Raw genomic sequence first — 17,294 nt, 5'->3', positions numbered from 1 at the left:
TCCTCTTGATGTAGCCCTAAGCAGTGACTGGGGAGAAACACTTTCATTGAAAGGGGTTGCCAAGCTTCCAAAAATTACGAGTCTCCAGAAATCTCAGCAAATATTTTTTCACCCAAAGTGGATGATACTTTCAGGTAATGATCAGTACACTAAGCCCACTTGGTTCCCCAAATTTCGTTCTTCTATATTGAAGCGTTCGTTTCCAGTAACAGTTTGAATTTTGGCGATTCACTCTGTGTTCTCCTATACTGATAGATGTATTTGGAACTCTAAATCAAACACGGTTTGTGCTAGCTTCTTGAAACTTGACACAATAAAGCAGTTTCACGTTCTATCTCTATGTTCTGTTTCCTCTTGATGTAGCCCTAAGCAGTGACTGGGGAGAAACACTTTCATTGAAAGGGGTTGCCAAGCTTCCAAAAATTGCGAGTCTCCAGAAATCTCAGCAACTATTTTTCCACCCAAACTGGATGACACTTTCAGGTAATGATCAGTACACTAAGCCCACTTGGTTCCCCAAATTTCGTTCTTCTATGTTGAAGCGTTCGTTTCCAGTAACAGTTTGAATTTTGGCGTTTCACTCTGTTTTCTCCTATACTGATAGATGTATTTGGAACTCTAAATCAAACACGGTTTGTGCTAGCTTCTTGAAACTTGACACAATAAAGCAGTTTCACGTTCTATCTCTATGTTCTGTTTCCTCTTGATGTAGCCCTAAGCAGTGACTGGGGAGAAACACTTTCATTGAAAGGGGTTGCCAAGCTTCCAAAAATTACGAGTCTCCAGAAATCTCAGCAACTATTTTTCCACCCAAACTGGATGACACTTTCAGGTAATGATCAGTACACTAAGGCAACTTGGTTCCCCAAATTTCGTTCTTCTATGTTGAAGCGTTCGTTTCCAGTAACAGTTTGAATTTTGGCGTTTCACTCTGTTTTCTCCTATACTGATAGATGTATTTGGAACTCTAAATCAAACACGGTTTGTGCTAGCTTCTTGAAACTTGACACAATAAAGCAGTTTCACGTTCTATCTCTATGTTCTGTTTCCTCTTGATGTAGCCCTAAGCAGTGACTGGGGAGAAACACTTTCATTGAAAGGGGTTGCCAAGCTTCCAAAAATTACGAGTCTCCAGAAATCTCAGCAACTATTTTTCCACCCAAACTGGATGACACTTTCAGGTAATGATCAGTACACTAAGGCAACTTGGTTCCCCAAATTTCGTTCTTCTATGTTGAAGCGTTCGTTTCCAGTAACAGTTTGAATTTTGGCGTTTCACTCTGTTTTCTCCTATACTGATAGATGTATTTGGAACTGTAAATCAAACACGGTTTGTGCTAGCTTCTTGAAACTTGACACAATAAAGCAGTTTCACGTTCTATCTCTATGTTCTGTTTCCTCTTGATGTAGCCCTAAGCAGTGACTGGGGAGAAACACTTTCATTGAAAGGGGTTGCCAAGCTTCCAAAAATTACGAGTCTCCAGAAATCTCAGCAACTATTTTTTAACCCAAACTGGATGATACTTTCAGGTAATGATCAGTACACTAAGCCCACTTGGTTCCCCAAATTTCGTTCTTCTATGTTGAAGCGTTCGTTTCCAGTAACAGTTTGAATTTTGGCGTTTCACTCAGTTTTCTCCTATACTGATAGATGTATTTGGAACTGTAAATCAAACACGGTTTGTGCTAGCTTCTTGAAACTTGACACAATAAAGCAGTTTCACGTTCTATCTCTATGTTCTGTTTCCTCTTGATGTAGCCCTAAGCAGTGACTGGGGAGAAACACTTTCATTGAAAGGGGTTGCCAAGCTTCCAAAAATTACGAGTCTCCAGAAATCTCAGCTAATATTTTTTCACCCAAAGTGGATGATACTTTCAGGTAATGATCAGTACACTAAGCCCACTTGGATCCCCAAATTTCGTTCTTCTATATTGAAGCGTTCGTTTCCAGTAACAGTTTGAATTTTGGCGTTTCACTCTGTGTTCTCCTATACTGATAGATGTATTTGGAACTCTAAATCAAACACGGTTTGTGCTAGCTTCTTGAAATTGACACAATAAAGCAGTTTCACGTTCTATCTCTATGTTCTGTTTCCTCTTGATGTATCCCTAAGCAGTGACTGGGGAGAAACACTTTCATTGAAAGGGGTTGCCAAGCTTCCAAAATTTACGAGTCTCCAGAAATCTCAGCAACTATTTTTTCACCCAAACTGGATGATACTTTCAGGTAATGATCCGTACACTAATCCCACTTGGTTCACCAAATTTCGTTCTTCTATGTTGAAGCGTTCGTTTCCAGTAACAGTTTGAATTTTGGTGTTTCACTCTGTTTTCTCCTATATTGGTAGATGTATTTGGAATTCTAAATCAAACACGGTTTGTGCTAGCTTCTTGAAAGTTAACACAATAAAGCAGTTTCACGTTCTATCTCTATGTTCTGTTTCCTCTTGATGTAACCCTCAGCAGTGAATGGGGAGAAACACTTTCAATGAAAGGGGTTGCCAAGCTTCCAAAAATTACGAGTCTCCAGAAATCTCAGCAACTATTTTTTCACCCAAACTGGATGATACTTTCAGGTAATGATCAGTATAGTAAGCCCACTTGGTTCCCCAAATTTCGTTCTTCTATGTTGAAGCGTTCATTTCCAGTAACAGTTTGAATTTTGGCGTTTCACTCTGTTTTCTCCTATACTGATAGATGTATTTGGAACTCTAAATCAAACACGGTTTGTGCTGGCTTCTTGAAACTTGACACAATAAAGCAGTTTCACGTTCTATCTCTATGTTCTGTTTCCTCTTGATGTAGCCCTAAGCAGTGACTGGGGAGAAACACTTTCATTGAAAGGGGTTGCCAAGCTTCCAAAAATTACGAGTCTCCAGAAATCTCAGCAACTATTTTTCCACCCAAACTGGATGACACTTTCAGGTAATGATCAGTACACTAAGCCCAATTGGTTCCCCAAATTTCGTTCTTCTATGTTGAAGCGTTCGTTTCCAGTAACAGTTTGAATTTTGGCGTTTCACTCTGTTTTCTCCTATACTGATAGATGTATTTGGAACTCTAAATCAAACACGGTTTGTGCTAGCTTCTTGAAACTTGACACAATAAAGCAGTTTCACGTTCTATCTCTATGTTCTGTTTCCTCTTGATGTAGCCCTAAGCAGTGACTGGGGAGAAACACTTTCATTGAAAGGGGTTGCCAAGCTTCCAAAAATTACGAGTCTCCAGAAATCTCAGCAACTATTTTTCCACCCAAACTGGATGACACTTTCAGGTAATGATCAGTACACTAAGGCAACTTGGTTCCCCAAATTTCGTTCTTCTATGTTGAAGCGTTCGTTTCCAGTAACAGTTTGAATTTTGGCGTTTCACTCTGTTTTCTCCTATACTGATAGATGTATTTGGAACTGTAAATCAAACACGGTTTGTGCTAGCTTCTTGAAACTTGACACAATAAAGCAGTTTCACGTTCTATCTCTATGTTCTGTTTCCTCTTGATGTAGCCCTAAGCAGTGACTGGGGAGAAACACTTTCATTGAAAGGGGTTGCCAAGCTTCCAAAAATTACGAGTCTCCAGAAATCTCAGCAACTATTTTTTAACCCAAACTGGATGATACTTTCAGGTAATGATCAGTACACTAAGCCCACTTGGTTCCCCAAATTTCGTTCTTCTATGTTGAAGCGTTCGTTTCCAGTAACAGTTTGAATTTTGGCGTTTCACTCTGTTTTCTCCTATACTGATAGATGTATTTGGAACTGTAAATCAAACACGGTTTGTGCTAGCTTCTTGAAACTTGACACAATAAAGCAGTTTCACGTTCTATCTCTATGTTCTGTTTCCTCTTGATGTAGCCCTAAGCAGTGACTGGGGAGAAACACTTTCATTGAAAGGGGTTGCCAAGCTTCCAAAAATTACGAGTCTCCAGAAATCTCAGCTAATATTTTTTCACCCAAAATGGATGATACTTTCAGGTAATGATCAGTACACTAAGCCCACTTGGATCCCCAAATTTCGTTCTTCTATATTGAAGCGTTCGTTTCCAGTAACAGTTTGAATTTTGGCGTTTCACTCTGTGTTCTCCTATACTGATAGATGTATTTGGAACTGTAAATCAAACACGGTTTGTGCTAGCTTTTTGAAATTGACACAATAAAGCAGTTTCACGTTCTATCTCTATGTTCTGTTTCCTCTTGATGTAGCCCTAAGCAGTGACTGGGGAGAAACACTTTCATTGAAAGGGGTTGCCAAGCTTCCAAAAATTACGAGTCTCCAGAAATCTCAGCAACTATTTTTTCACCCAAACTGGATGATACTTTCAGGTAATGATCCGTACACTAATCCCACTTGGTTCACCAAATTTCGTTCTTCTATGTTGAAGCGTTCGTTTCCAGTAACAGTTTGAATTTTGGTGTTTCACTCTGTTTTCTCCTATATTGGTAGATGTATTTGGAATTCTAAATCAAACACGGTTTGTGCTAGCTTCTTGAAAGTTAACACAATAAAGCAGTTTCACGTTCTATCTCTATGTTCTGATTCCTCTTGATGTAACCCTCAGCAGTGAATGGGGAGAAACACTTTCAATGAAAGGGGTTGCCAAGCTTCCAAAAATTACGAGTCTCCAGAAATCTCAGCAACTATTTTTTCACCCAAACTGGATGATACTTTCAGGTAATGATCAGTATAGTAAGCCCACTTGGTTCCCCAAATTTCGTTCTTCTATGTTGAAGCGTTCGTTTCCAGTAACAGTTTGAATTTTGGCGTTTCACTCTGTTTTCTCCTATACTGATAGATGTATTTGGAACTCTAAATCAAACACGGTTTGTGCTGGCTTCTTGAAACTTGACACAATAAAGCAGTTTCAAGTTCTATCTCTATGTTCTGTTTCCTCTTGATGTAGCCCTAAGCAGTGACTGGGGAGAAACACTTTCATTGAAAGGGGTTGCCAAGCTTCCAAAAATTACGAGTCTCCAGAAATCTCAGCAACTATTTTTCCACCCAAACTGAATGACACTTTCAGGTAATGATCAGTACACTAAGCGCACTTGGTTCCCCAAATTTCGTTCTTCTATGTTGAAGCGTTCGTTTCCAGTAACAGTTTGAATTTTGGCGTTTCACTCTGTTTTCTCCTATACTGATAGATGTATTTGGAACTCTAAATCAAACACGGTTTGTGCTAGCTTCTTGAAACTTGACACAATAAAGCAGTTTCACGTTCTATCTCTATGTTCTGTTTCCTCTTGATGTAGCCCTAAGCAGTGACTGGGGAGAAACACTTTCATTGAAAGGGGTTGCCAAGCTTCCAAAAATTACGAGTCTCCAGAAATCTCAGCAACTATTTTTTAACCCAAACTGGATGATACTTTCAGGTAATGATCAGTACACTAAGCCCACTTGGTTCCCCAAATTTCGTTCTTCTATGTTGAAGCGTTCGTTTCCAGTAACAGTTTGAATTTTGGCGTTTCACTCTGTTTTCTCCTATTCTGATAGATGTATTTGGAACTCTAAATCAAACACGGTTTGTGCTAGCTTCTTGAAACTTGACACAATAAATCCGTTTCACGTTCTATCTCTATGTTCTATTTCCTCTTGATGTAGCCCTAAGCAGTGACTGGGGAGAAACACTTTCATTGAAAGGGGTTGCCAAGCTTCCAAAAATTGCGAGTCTCCAGAAATTTCAGCAACTATTTTTTCACCCAAACTGCATGACTCTTTCAGGTAATGATCAGTACACTAAGCCCACTTGGTTCCCCAAATTTCGTTCTTCTATGTTGAAGCGTTCGTTTCCAGTAACAGTTTGAATTTTGGCGTTTCACTCTGTTTTCTCCTATACTGATAGATGTATTTGGAACTCTAAATCAAACACGGTTTGTGCTAGCTTCTTGAAACTTGACACACTAAAGCAGTTTCACGTTCTATCTCTATGTTCTGTTTCCTCTTGATGTAGCCCTAAGCAGTGACTGGGGAGAAACACTTTCATTGAAAGGGGTTGCCAAGCTTCCAAAAATTGCGAGTCTCCAGAAATCTCAGCAACTATTTTTTCACCCAAACTGGATGATACTTTCAGGTAATGATCAGTACACTAAGCCCACTTGGTTCCCCAAATTTCGTTCTTCTATATTGAAGCGTTCGTTTCCAGTAACAGTTTGAATTTTGGCGTTTCACTCTGTGTTCTCCTATACTGATAGATGTATTTGGAACTGTAAATCAAACACGGTTTGTGCTAGCTTCTTGAAACTTGACACAATAAAGCAGTTTCACGTTCTATCTCTATGTTCTGTTTCCTCTTGATGTAGCCCTAAGCAGTGACTGGGGAGAAACACTTTCATTGAAAGGGGTTGCCAAGCTTCCAAAAATTACGAGTCTCCAGAAATCACAGCAACTATTTTTTCACCCAAACTGGATGATACTTTCAGGTAATGATCAGTACACTAAGCCCACTTGGTTCCCCAAATTTCGTTCTTCTATGTTGAATCGTTCGTTTCCAGTAACAGTTTGAATTTTGGCGTTTCACTCTGTGTTCTCCTATACTGATAGATGTATTTGGAACTCTAAATCAAACACGGTTTGTGCTAGCTTCTTGAAACTTGACACAATAAAGCAGTTTCACGTTCTATCTCTATGTTCTATTTCCTCTTGATGTAGCCCTAAGCAGTGACTGGGGAGAAACACTTTCATTGAAAGGGGTTGCCAAGCTTCCAAAAATTGCGAGTCTCCAGAAATCACAGCAACTATTTTTTCACCCAAACTGGATGATACTTTCAGGTAATGATCAGTACACTAAGCCCACTTGGTTCCACAAATTTCGTTCTTCTATGTTGAAGCGTTCGTTTCCAGTAACAGTTTGAATTTTGGCGTTTCACTCTGTGTTCTCCTATACTGATAGATGTATTTGGAACTCTAAATCAAACACGGTTTGTGCTAGCTTCTTGAAACTTGACACAATAAAGCAGTTTCACGTTCTATCTCTATGTTCTATTTCCTCTTGATGTAGCCCTAAGCAGTGACTGGGGAGAAACACTTTCATTGAAAGGTGTTGCCAAGCTTCCAAAAATTGCGAGTCTCCAGAAATCTCAGCAACTATTTTTTCACCCAAACTGGATGACTCTTTCAGGTAATGATCAGTACACTAAGCCCACTTGGTTCCCCAAATTTCGTTCTTCTATGTTGAAGCATTCGTTTCCAGTAACAGTTTGAATTTTGGCGTTTCACTCTGTTTTCTCCTATACTGATAGATGTATTTGGAACTCTAAATCAAACACGGTTTGTGCTAGCTTCTTGAAACTTGACACAATAAAGCAGTTTCACGTTCTATGTCTATGTTCTGTTTCCTCTTGATGTAGCCCTAAGCAGTGACTGGGGAGAAACACTTTCATTGAAAGGGGTTGCCAAGCTTCCAAAAATTACGAGTCTCCAGAAATCACAGCAACTATTTTTTCACCCAAACTGGATGATACTTTCAGGTAATGATCAGTACACTAAGCCCACTTGGTTCCCCAAATTTCGTTCTTCTATGTTGAAGCGTTCGTTTCCAGTAACAGTTTGAATTTTGGCGTTTCACTCTGTGTTCTCCTATACTGATAGATGTATTTGGAACTCTAAATCAAACACGGTTTGTGCTAGCTTCTTGAAACTTGACACAATAAAGCAGTTTCACGTTCTACCTCTATGTTCTATTTCCTCTTGATGTAGCCCTAAGCAGTGACTGGGGAGAAACACTTTCATTGAAAGGGGTTGCCAAGCTTCCAAAAATTGCGAGTCTCCAGAAATCTCAGCAACTATTTTTTCACCCAAACTGGATGACTCTTTCAGGTAATGATCAGTACACTAAACCCACTTGGTTCCCCAAATTTCGTTCTTCTATGTTGAAGCGTTCGTTTCCAGTAACAGTTTGAATTTTGGCGTTTCACTCTGTTTTCTCCTATACTGATAGATGTATTTGGAACTCTAAATCAAACACGGTTTGTGCTAGCTTCTTGAAACTTGACACAATAAAGCAGTTTCACGTTCTATCTCTATGTTCTGTTTCCTCTTGATGTAGCCCTAAGCAGTGACTGGGGAGAAACACTTTCATTGAAAGGGGTTGCCAAGCTTCCAAAAATTACGAGTCTCCAGAAATCACAGCAACTATTTTTTCACCCAAACTGGATGATACTTTCAGGTAATGATCAGTACACTAAGCCCACTTGGTTCCCCAAATTTCGTTCTTCTATGTTGAAGCGTTCGTTTCCAGTAACAGTTTGAATTTTGGCGTTTCACTCTGTGTTCTCCTATACTGATAGATGTATTTGGAACTCTAAATCAAACACGGTTTGTGCTAGCTTCTTGAAACTTGACACAATAAAGCAGTTTCACGTTCTATCTCTATGTTCTATTTCCTCTTGATGTAGCCCTAAGCAGTGACTGGGGAGAAACACTTTCATTGAAAGGGGTTGCCAAGCTTCCAAAAATTGCGAGTCTCCAGAAATCTCAGCAACTATTTTTTCACCCAAACTGGATGACTCTTTCAGCTAATGATCAGTACAATAAGCCCACTTGGTTCCCAAAATTTTGTTCTTCTATGTTGAAGCGTTCGTTTCCAGTAACAGTTTGAATTTTGGCGTTTCACTCTGTTTTCTCCTATACTGATAGATGTATTTGGAACTCTAAATCAAACACGGTTTGTGCTAGCTTCTTGAAACTTGACACACTAAAGCAGTTTCACGTTCTATCTCTATGTTCTGTTTCCTCTTGATGTAGCCCTAAGCAGTGACTGGGGAGAACCACTTTCATTGAAAGGGGTTGCCAAGCTTCCAAAAATTGCGAGTCTCCAGAAATCTCACCAACTATTTTTTCACCCAAACTGGATGACACTTTCAGGTAATGATCAGTACACTAAGCCCACTTGGTTCCCCAAATTTTGTTCTTCTATGTTGAAGCGTTCGTTTCCAGTAACAGTTTCAATTTTGGTGTTTCACTCTGTTTTCTCCTATATTGGTAGATGTATTTGGAACTCTAAATCAAACACGGTTTGTGCTAGCTTCTTGAAACTTGACACAATAAAGCAGTTTCACGTTCTATCTCTATGTTCTGTTTCCTCTTGATGTAGCCCTAAGCAGTGACTGGGGAGAAACACTTTCATTGAAAGGGGTTGCCAAGCTTCCAAAAATTGCGAGTCTCCAGAAATCTCAGCAACTATTTTTTCACCCAAACTGGATGATACTTTCAGGTAATGATCAGTACACTAAGCCCACTTGGTTCCCCAAATTTCGTTCTTCTATGTTGAAGCGTTCGTTTCCAGTAACAGTTTGAATTTTGGCGTTTCACTCTGTTTTCTCCTATACTGATAGATGTATTTGGAACTCTAAATCAAACACGGTTTGTGCTAGCTTCTTGAAACTTGACACACTAAAGCAGTTTCACGTTCTATCTCTATGTTCTGTTTCCTATTGATGTAGCCCTAAGCAGTGACTGGGTAGAAACACTTTCATTGAAAGGGGTTGCCAAGCTTCCAAAAATTGCGAGTCTCCAGAAATCTCAGCAACTATTTTTTCACCCAAACTGGATGACTCTTTCAGGTAATGATCAGTACACTAAGCCCACTTGGTTCCCCAAATTTCGTTCTTCTATGTTGAAGCGTTCGTTTCCAGTAACAGTTTGAATTTTGGCGTTTCACTCTGTTTTCTCCTATACTGATAGATGTATTTGGAACTCTAAATCAAACACGGTTTGTGCTAGCTTCTTGAAACTTGACACAATAAAGCAGTTTCACGTTCTATCTCTATGTTCTGTTTCCTCTTGATGTAGCCCTAAGCAGTGACTGGGGAGAAACACTTTCATTGAAAGGGGTTGCCATGCTTCCAAAAATTACGAGTCTCCAGAAATCTCAGCAACTATTTTTCCACCCAAACTGGATGACACTTTCAGGTAATGATCAGTACACTAAGCCCACTTGGTTCCGCAAATTTCGTTCTTCTATATTGAAGCGTTCGTTTCCAGTAACAGTTTGAATTTTGGCGTTTCACTCTGTGTTCTCCTATACTGATAGATGTATTTGGAACTCTAAATCAAACGCGGTTTGTGCTAGCTTCTTGAAACTTGACACAATAAAGCAGTTTCACGTTCTATCTCTATGTTCTGTTTCCTCTTGATGTAGCCCTAAGCAGTGACTGGGGAGAAACACTTTCATTGAAAGGGGTTGCCAAGCTTCCAAAAATTACGAGTCTCCAGAAATCTCAGCAAATATTTTTTCACCCAAAGTGGATGATACTTTCAGGTAATGATCAGTACACTAAGCCCACTTGGTTCCCCAAATTTCGTTCTTCTATATTGAAGCGTTCGTTTCCAGTAACAGTTTGAATTTTGGCGATTCACTCTGTGTTCTCCTATACTGATAGATGTATTTGGAACTCTAAATCAAACACGGTTTGTGCTAGCTTCTTGAAACTTGACACAATAAAGAAGTTTCACGTTCTATCTCTATGTTCTGTTTCCTCTTGATGTAGCCCTAAGCAGTGACTGGGGAGAAACACTTTCATTGAAAGGGGTTGCCAAGCTTCCAAAAATTGCGAGTCTCCAGAAATCTCAGCAACTATTTTTCCACCCAAACTGGATGACACTTTCAGGTAATGATCAGTACACTAAGCCCACTTGGTTCCCCAAATTTCGTTCTTCTATGTTGAAGCGTTCGTTTCCAGTAACAGTTTGAATTTTGGCGTTTCACTCTGTTTTCTCCTATACTGATAGATGTATTTGGAACTCTAAATCAAACACGGTTTGTGCTAGCTTCTTGAAACTTGACACAATAAAGCAGTTTCACGTTCTATCTCTATGTTCTGTTTCCTCTTGATGTAGCCCTAAGCAGTGACTGGGGAGAAACACTTTCATTGAAAGGGGTTGCCAAGCTTCCAAAAATTACGAGTCTCCAGAAATCTCAGCAACTATTTTTCCACCCAAACTGGATGACACTTTCAGGTAATGATCAGTACACTAAGGCAACTTGGTTCCCCAAATTTCGTTCTTCTATGTTGAAGCGTTCGTTTCCAGTAACAGTTTGAATTTTGGTGTTTCACTCTGTTTTCTCCTATATTGGTAGATGTATTTGGAACTCTAAATCAAACACGGTTTGTGCTAGCTTCTTGAAACTTGACACAATAAAGCAGTTTCACGTTCTATCTCTATGTTCTGTTTCCTCTTGATGTAGCCCTAAGCAGTGACTGGGGAGAAACACTTTCATTGAAAGGGGTTGCCAAGCTTCCAAAAATTACGAGTCTCCAGAAATCTCAGCAACTATTTTTCCACCCAAACTGGATGACACTTTCAGGTAATGATCAGTACACTAAGGCAACTTGGTTCCCCAAATTTCGTTCTTCTATGTTGAAGCGTTCGTTTCCAGTAACAGTTTGAATTTTGGCGTTTCACTCTGTTTTCTCCTATACTGATAGATGTATTTGGAACTGTAAATCAAACACGGTTTGTGCTAGCGTCTTGAAACTTGACACAATAAAGCAGTTTCACGTTCTATCTCTATGTTCTGTTTCCTCTTGATGTAGCCCTAAGCAGTGACTGGGGAGAAACACTTTCATTGAAAGGGGTTGCCAAGCTTCCAAAAATTACGAGTCTCCAGAAATCTCAGCTAATATTTTTTCACCCAAAGTGGATGATACTTTCAGGTAATGATCAGTACACTAAGCCCACTTGGATCCCCAAATTTCGTTCTTCTATATTGAAGCGTTCGTTTCCAGTAACAGTTTGAATTTTGGCGATTCACTCTGTGTTCTCCTATACTGATAGATGTATTTGGAACTCTAAATCAAACACGGTTTGTGCTAGCTTCTTGAAACTTGACACAATAAAGCAGTTTCACGTTCTATCTCTATGTTCTGTTTCCTCTTGATGTAGCCCTAAGCAGTGACTGCGGAGAAACACTTTCATTGAAAGGGGTTGCCAAGCTTCCAAAAATTACGAGTCTCCAGAAATCTCAGCTAATATTTTTTCACCCAAACTGGATGATACTTTCAGGTAATGATCAGTACACTAAGCCCACTTGGATCCCCAAATTTCGTTCTTCTATATTGAAGCGTTCGTTTCCAGTAACAGTTTGAATTTTGGCGTTTCACTCTGTGTTCTCCTATACTGATAGATGTATTTGGAACTCTAAATCAAACACGGTTTGTGCTAGCTTCTTGAAACTTGACACAATAAAGCAGTTTCACGTTCTATCTCTATGTTCTGTTTCCTCTTGATGTAGCCCTAAGCAGTGACTGGGGAGAAACACTTTCATTGAAAGGGGTTGCCAAGCTTCCAAAAATTACGACTCTCCAGAAATCTCAGCAACTATTTTTCCACCCAAACTGCATGACACTTTCAGGTAATGATCAGTACACTAAGCCCACTTGGTTCCCCAAATTTCGTTCTTCTATGTTGAAGAGTCCGTTTCCAGTAACAGTTTGAATTTTGGCGTTTCACTCTGTTTTCTCCTATACTGATAGATGTATTTGGAACTCTAAATCAAACACGGTTTGTGCTAGCTTCTTGAAACGTGACACAATAAAGCAGTTTCACGTTCTATCTCTATGTTCTGTTTCCTCTTGATGTAGCCCTAAGCAGTGACTGGGGAGAAACACTTTCATTCAAAGGGGTTGCCAAGCTTCCAAAAATTACGAGTCTCCAGAAATCTCAGCAACTATTTTTTCACCCAAACTGGATGACACTTTCAGGTAATGATCAGTACACTAAGCCCACTTGGTTCCCCAAATTTCGTTCTTCTATGTTGAAGCGTCCATTTCCAGTAACAGTTTGAATTTTGGCGTTTCACTCTGTTTTCTCCTATACTGAGAGATGTATTTGGAACTCTAAATCAAACACGGTTTGTGCTAGCTTCTTGAAACTTGACACAATAAAGCAGTTTCACGTTCTATCTCTATGTTCTTTTTCCTCTTGATGTAGCCCTAAGCAGTGACTGGGGAGAAACACTTTCATTGAAAGGGGTTGCCAAGCTTTTAAAAATTACGAGTCTCCAGAAATCTCAGCAACTATTTTTTCACCCAAACTGGATGATACTTTCAGGTAATGATCAGTACACTAAGCCCACTTGGTTCCCCAAATTTCGTTCTTCTATGTTGAAGCGTTCGTTTCCAGTAACAGTTTGAATTTTGGCGTTTCACTCTGTTTTCTCCTATACTGATAGATGTATTTGGAACTCTAAATCAAACACGGTTTGTGCTAGCTTCTTGAAACTTGACACAATAAAGCAGTTTCACGTTCTATCTCTATGTTCTGTTTCCTCTTGATGTAGCCCTAAGCAGTGACTGGGGAGAAACACTTTCATTGAAAGGGGTTGCCAAGCTTCCAAAAATTAGGAGTCTGCAGAAATCTCAGCAACTATTTTTTCACCCAAACTGGATGATACTTTCAGGTAATGATCAGTACACTAAGCTCACTTGGTTCCCCACATTTCGTTCTTCTATGTTGAAGCGTTCGTTTCCAGTAACAGTTTGAATTTTGGCGTTTCACTCTGTTTTCTCCTATACTGATAGATGTATTTGGAACTCTAAATCAAACACGGTTTGTGCTAGCTTCTTGAAACTTGACACACTAAAGCAGTTTCACGTTCTATCTCTATGTTCTGTTTCCTCTTGATGTAGCCCTAAGCAGTGACTGGGGAGAAACACTTTCATTGAAAGGGGTTGCCAAGCTTCCAAAAATTACGAGTCTCCAGAAATATCAGCAACTATTTTTCACCCAAACTGGATGACACTTTCAGGTAATGATCAGTACACTAAGCCCACTTGGTTCCCCAAATTTCGTTCTTCTATGTTGAAGCGTTCGTTTCCAGTAACAGTTTGAATTTTGGCGTTTCACTCTGTTTTCTCCTATACTGATAGATATATTTGGAACTCTAAATCAAACACGGTTTGTGCTAGCTTCTTGAAACTTGACACAATAAAGCAGTTTCAGGTTCTATCTCTATGTTCTTTTTCCTCTTGATGTAGCCCTAAGCAGTGACTGGGGAGAAACACTTTCATTGAAAGGGGTTGCCAAGCTTCCAAAAATTACGAGTCTCCAGAAATCTCAGCAACTATTTTTTCACCCAAACTGGATGATACTTTCAGGTAATGATCAGTACACTAAGCCCACTTGGTTCCCCAAATTTCGTTCTTCTATGTTGAAGAGTTAGTTTCCAGTAACAGTTTGAATTTTGGCATTTCACTCTGTTTTCTCCTATACTGATAGATGTATTTGGAACTCTAAATCAAACACGGTTTGTGCTAGCTTCTTGAAACTTGACACAATAAAGCAGTTTCACGTTCTATCTCTATGTTCTGTTTCCTCTTGATGTAGCCCTAAGCAGTGACTGGGGAGAAACACTTTCATTGAAAGGGGTTGCCAAGCTTCCAAAAATTACGAGTCTCCAGAAATCTCAGCAACTATTTTTCCACCCAAACTGGATGACACTTTCAGGTAATGATCAGTACCCTAAGACAACTTGGTTCCCCAAATTTCGTTCTTCTATGTTGAAGCGTTCGTTTCCAGTAACAGTTTGAATTTTGGCGTTTCACTCTGTTTTCTCCTATACTGATAGATGTATTTGGAACTGTAAATCAAACACGGTTTGTGCTGGCTTCTTGAAACTTGACACAATAAAGCAGTTTCACGTTCTATCTCTATGTTCTGTTTCCTCTTGATGTAGCCCTAAGCAGTGACTGGGGAGAAACACTTTCATTGAAAGGGGTTGCCAAGCTTCCAAAAATTACGAGTCTCCAGAAATCTCAGCAACTATTTTTCCACCCAAACTGCATGACACATTCAGGTAATGATCAGTACACTAAGCCCACTTGGTTCCCCAAATTTCGTTCTTCTATGTTGAAGCGTTCGTTTCCAGTAACAGTTTGAATTTTGGCGTTTCACTCTGTTTTCTCCTATACTGATAGATGTATTTGGAACTCTAAATCAAACACGGTTTGTGCTAGCTTCTTGAAACTTGACACAATAAAGCAGTTTCACGTTCTATCTCTATGTTCTGTTTCCTCTTGATGTAGCCCTAAGCAGTGACTGGGGAGAAACACTTTCATTGAAAGGGGTTGCCAAGCTTCCAAAAATTACGAGTCTCCAGAAATCTCAGCAACTATTTTTCCACCCAAACTGGATGACACTTTCAGGTAATGATCAGTACACTAAGGCAACTTGGTTCCCCAAATTTCGTTCTTCTATGTTGAAGCGTTCGTTTCCAGTAACAGTTTGAATTTTGGCGATTCACTCTGTGTTCTCCTATACTGATAGATGTATTTGGAACACTAAATCAAACACGGTTTGTGCTAGCTTCTTGAAACTTGACACAATAAAGCAGTTTCACGTTCTATCTCTATGTTCTATTTCCTCTTGATGTAGCCCTAAGCAGTGACTGGGGAGAAACACTTTCATTGAAAGGGGTTGCCAAGCTTCCAAAAATTACGAGTCTCCAGAAATCTCAGCAACTATTTTTCCACCCAAACTGGATGACACTTTCAGGTAATGATCAGTACACTAAGGCAACTTGGTTCCCCAAATTTCGTTCTTCTATGTTGAAGCGTTCGTTTCCAGTAACAGTTTGAATTTTGGCGTTTCACTCTGTTTTCTCCTATACTGATAGATGTATTTGGAACTGTAAATCAAACACGGTTTGTGCTAGCGTCTTGAAACTTGACACAATAAAGCAGTTTCACGTTCTATCTCTATGTTCTGTTTCCTCTTGATGTAGCCCTAAGCAGTGACTGGGGAGAAACACTTTCATTGAAAGGGGTTGCCAAGCTTCCAAAAATTACGAGTCTCCAGAAATCTCAGCTAATATTTTTTCACCCAAAGTGGATGATACTTTCAGGTAATGATCAGTACACTAAGCCCACTTGGATCCCCAAATTTCGTTCTTCTATATTGAAGCGTTCGTTTCCAGTAACAGTTTGAATTTTGGCGATTCACTCTGTGTTCTCCTATACTGATAGATGTATTTGGAACTCTAAATCAAACACGGTTTGTGCTAGCTTCTTGAAACTTGACACAATAAAGCAGTTTCACGTTCTATCTCTATGTTCTGTTTCCTCTTGATGTAGCCCTAAGCAGTGACTGCGGAGAAACACTTTCATTGAAAGGGGTTGCCAAGCTTCCAAAAATTACGAGTCTCCAGAAATCTCAGCTAATATTTTTTCACCCAAACTGGATGATACTTTCAGGTAATGATCAGTACACTAAGCCCACTTGGATCCCCAAATTTCGTTCTTCTATATTGAAGCGTTCGTTTCCAGTAACAGTTTGAATTTTGGCGTTTCACTCTGTGTTCTCCTATACTGATAGATGTATTTGGAACTCTAAATCAAACACGGTTTGTGCTAGCTTCTTGAAACTTGACACAATAAAGCAGTTTCACGTTCTATCTCTATGTTCTGTTTCCTCTTGATGTAGCCCTAAGCAGTGACTGGGGAGAAACACTTTCATTGAAAGGGGTTGCCAAGCTTCCAAAAATTACGACTCTCCAGAAATCTCAGCAACTATTTTTCCACCCAAACTGCATGACACTTTCAGGTAATGATCAGTACACTAAGCCCACTTGGTTCCCCAAATTTCGTTCTTCTATGTTGAAGAGTCCGTTTCCAGTAACAGTTTGAATTTTGGCGTTTCACTCTGTTTTCTCCTATACTGATAGATGTATTTGGAACTCTAAATCAAACACGGTTTGTGCTAGCTTCTTGAAACGTGACACAATAAAGCAGTTTCACGTTCTATCTCTATGTTCTGTTTCCTCTTGATGTAGCCCTAAGCAGTGACTGGGGAGAAACACTTTCATTCAAAGGGGTTGCCAAGCTTCCAAAAATTACGAGTCTCCAGAAATCTCAGCAACTATTTTTTCACCCAAACTGGATGACACTTTCAGGTAATGATCAGTACACTAAGCCCACTTGGTTCCCCAAATTTCGTTCTTCTATGTTGAAGCGTCCATTTCCAGTAACAGTTTGAATTTTGGCGTTTCACTCTGTTTTCTCCTATACTGAGAGATGTATTTGGAACTCTAAATCAAACACGGTTTGTGCTAGCTTCTTGAAACTTGACACAATAAAGCAGTTTCACGTTCTATCTCTATGTTCTTTTTCCTCTTGATGTAGCCCTAAGCAGTGACTGGGGAGAAACACTTTCATTGAAAGGGGTTGCCAAGCTTTTAAAAATTACGAGTCTCCAGAAATCTCAGCAACTATTTTTTCACCCAAACTGGATGATACTTTCAGGTAATGATCAGTACACTAAGCCCACTTGGTTCCCCAAATTTCGTTCTTCTATGTTGAAGCGT

Source organism: Spermophilus citellus, assembly GCF_964194105.1.
Source record: "Spermophilus citellus genome assembly, chromosome: 3".
Lineage (NCBI taxonomy): Eukaryota > Metazoa > Chordata > Mammalia > Rodentia > Sciuridae > Spermophilus > Spermophilus citellus.
The sequence above is the reverse complement of the archived record's forward strand: the minus strand, read 5'-3'. Positions refer to the sequence as shown.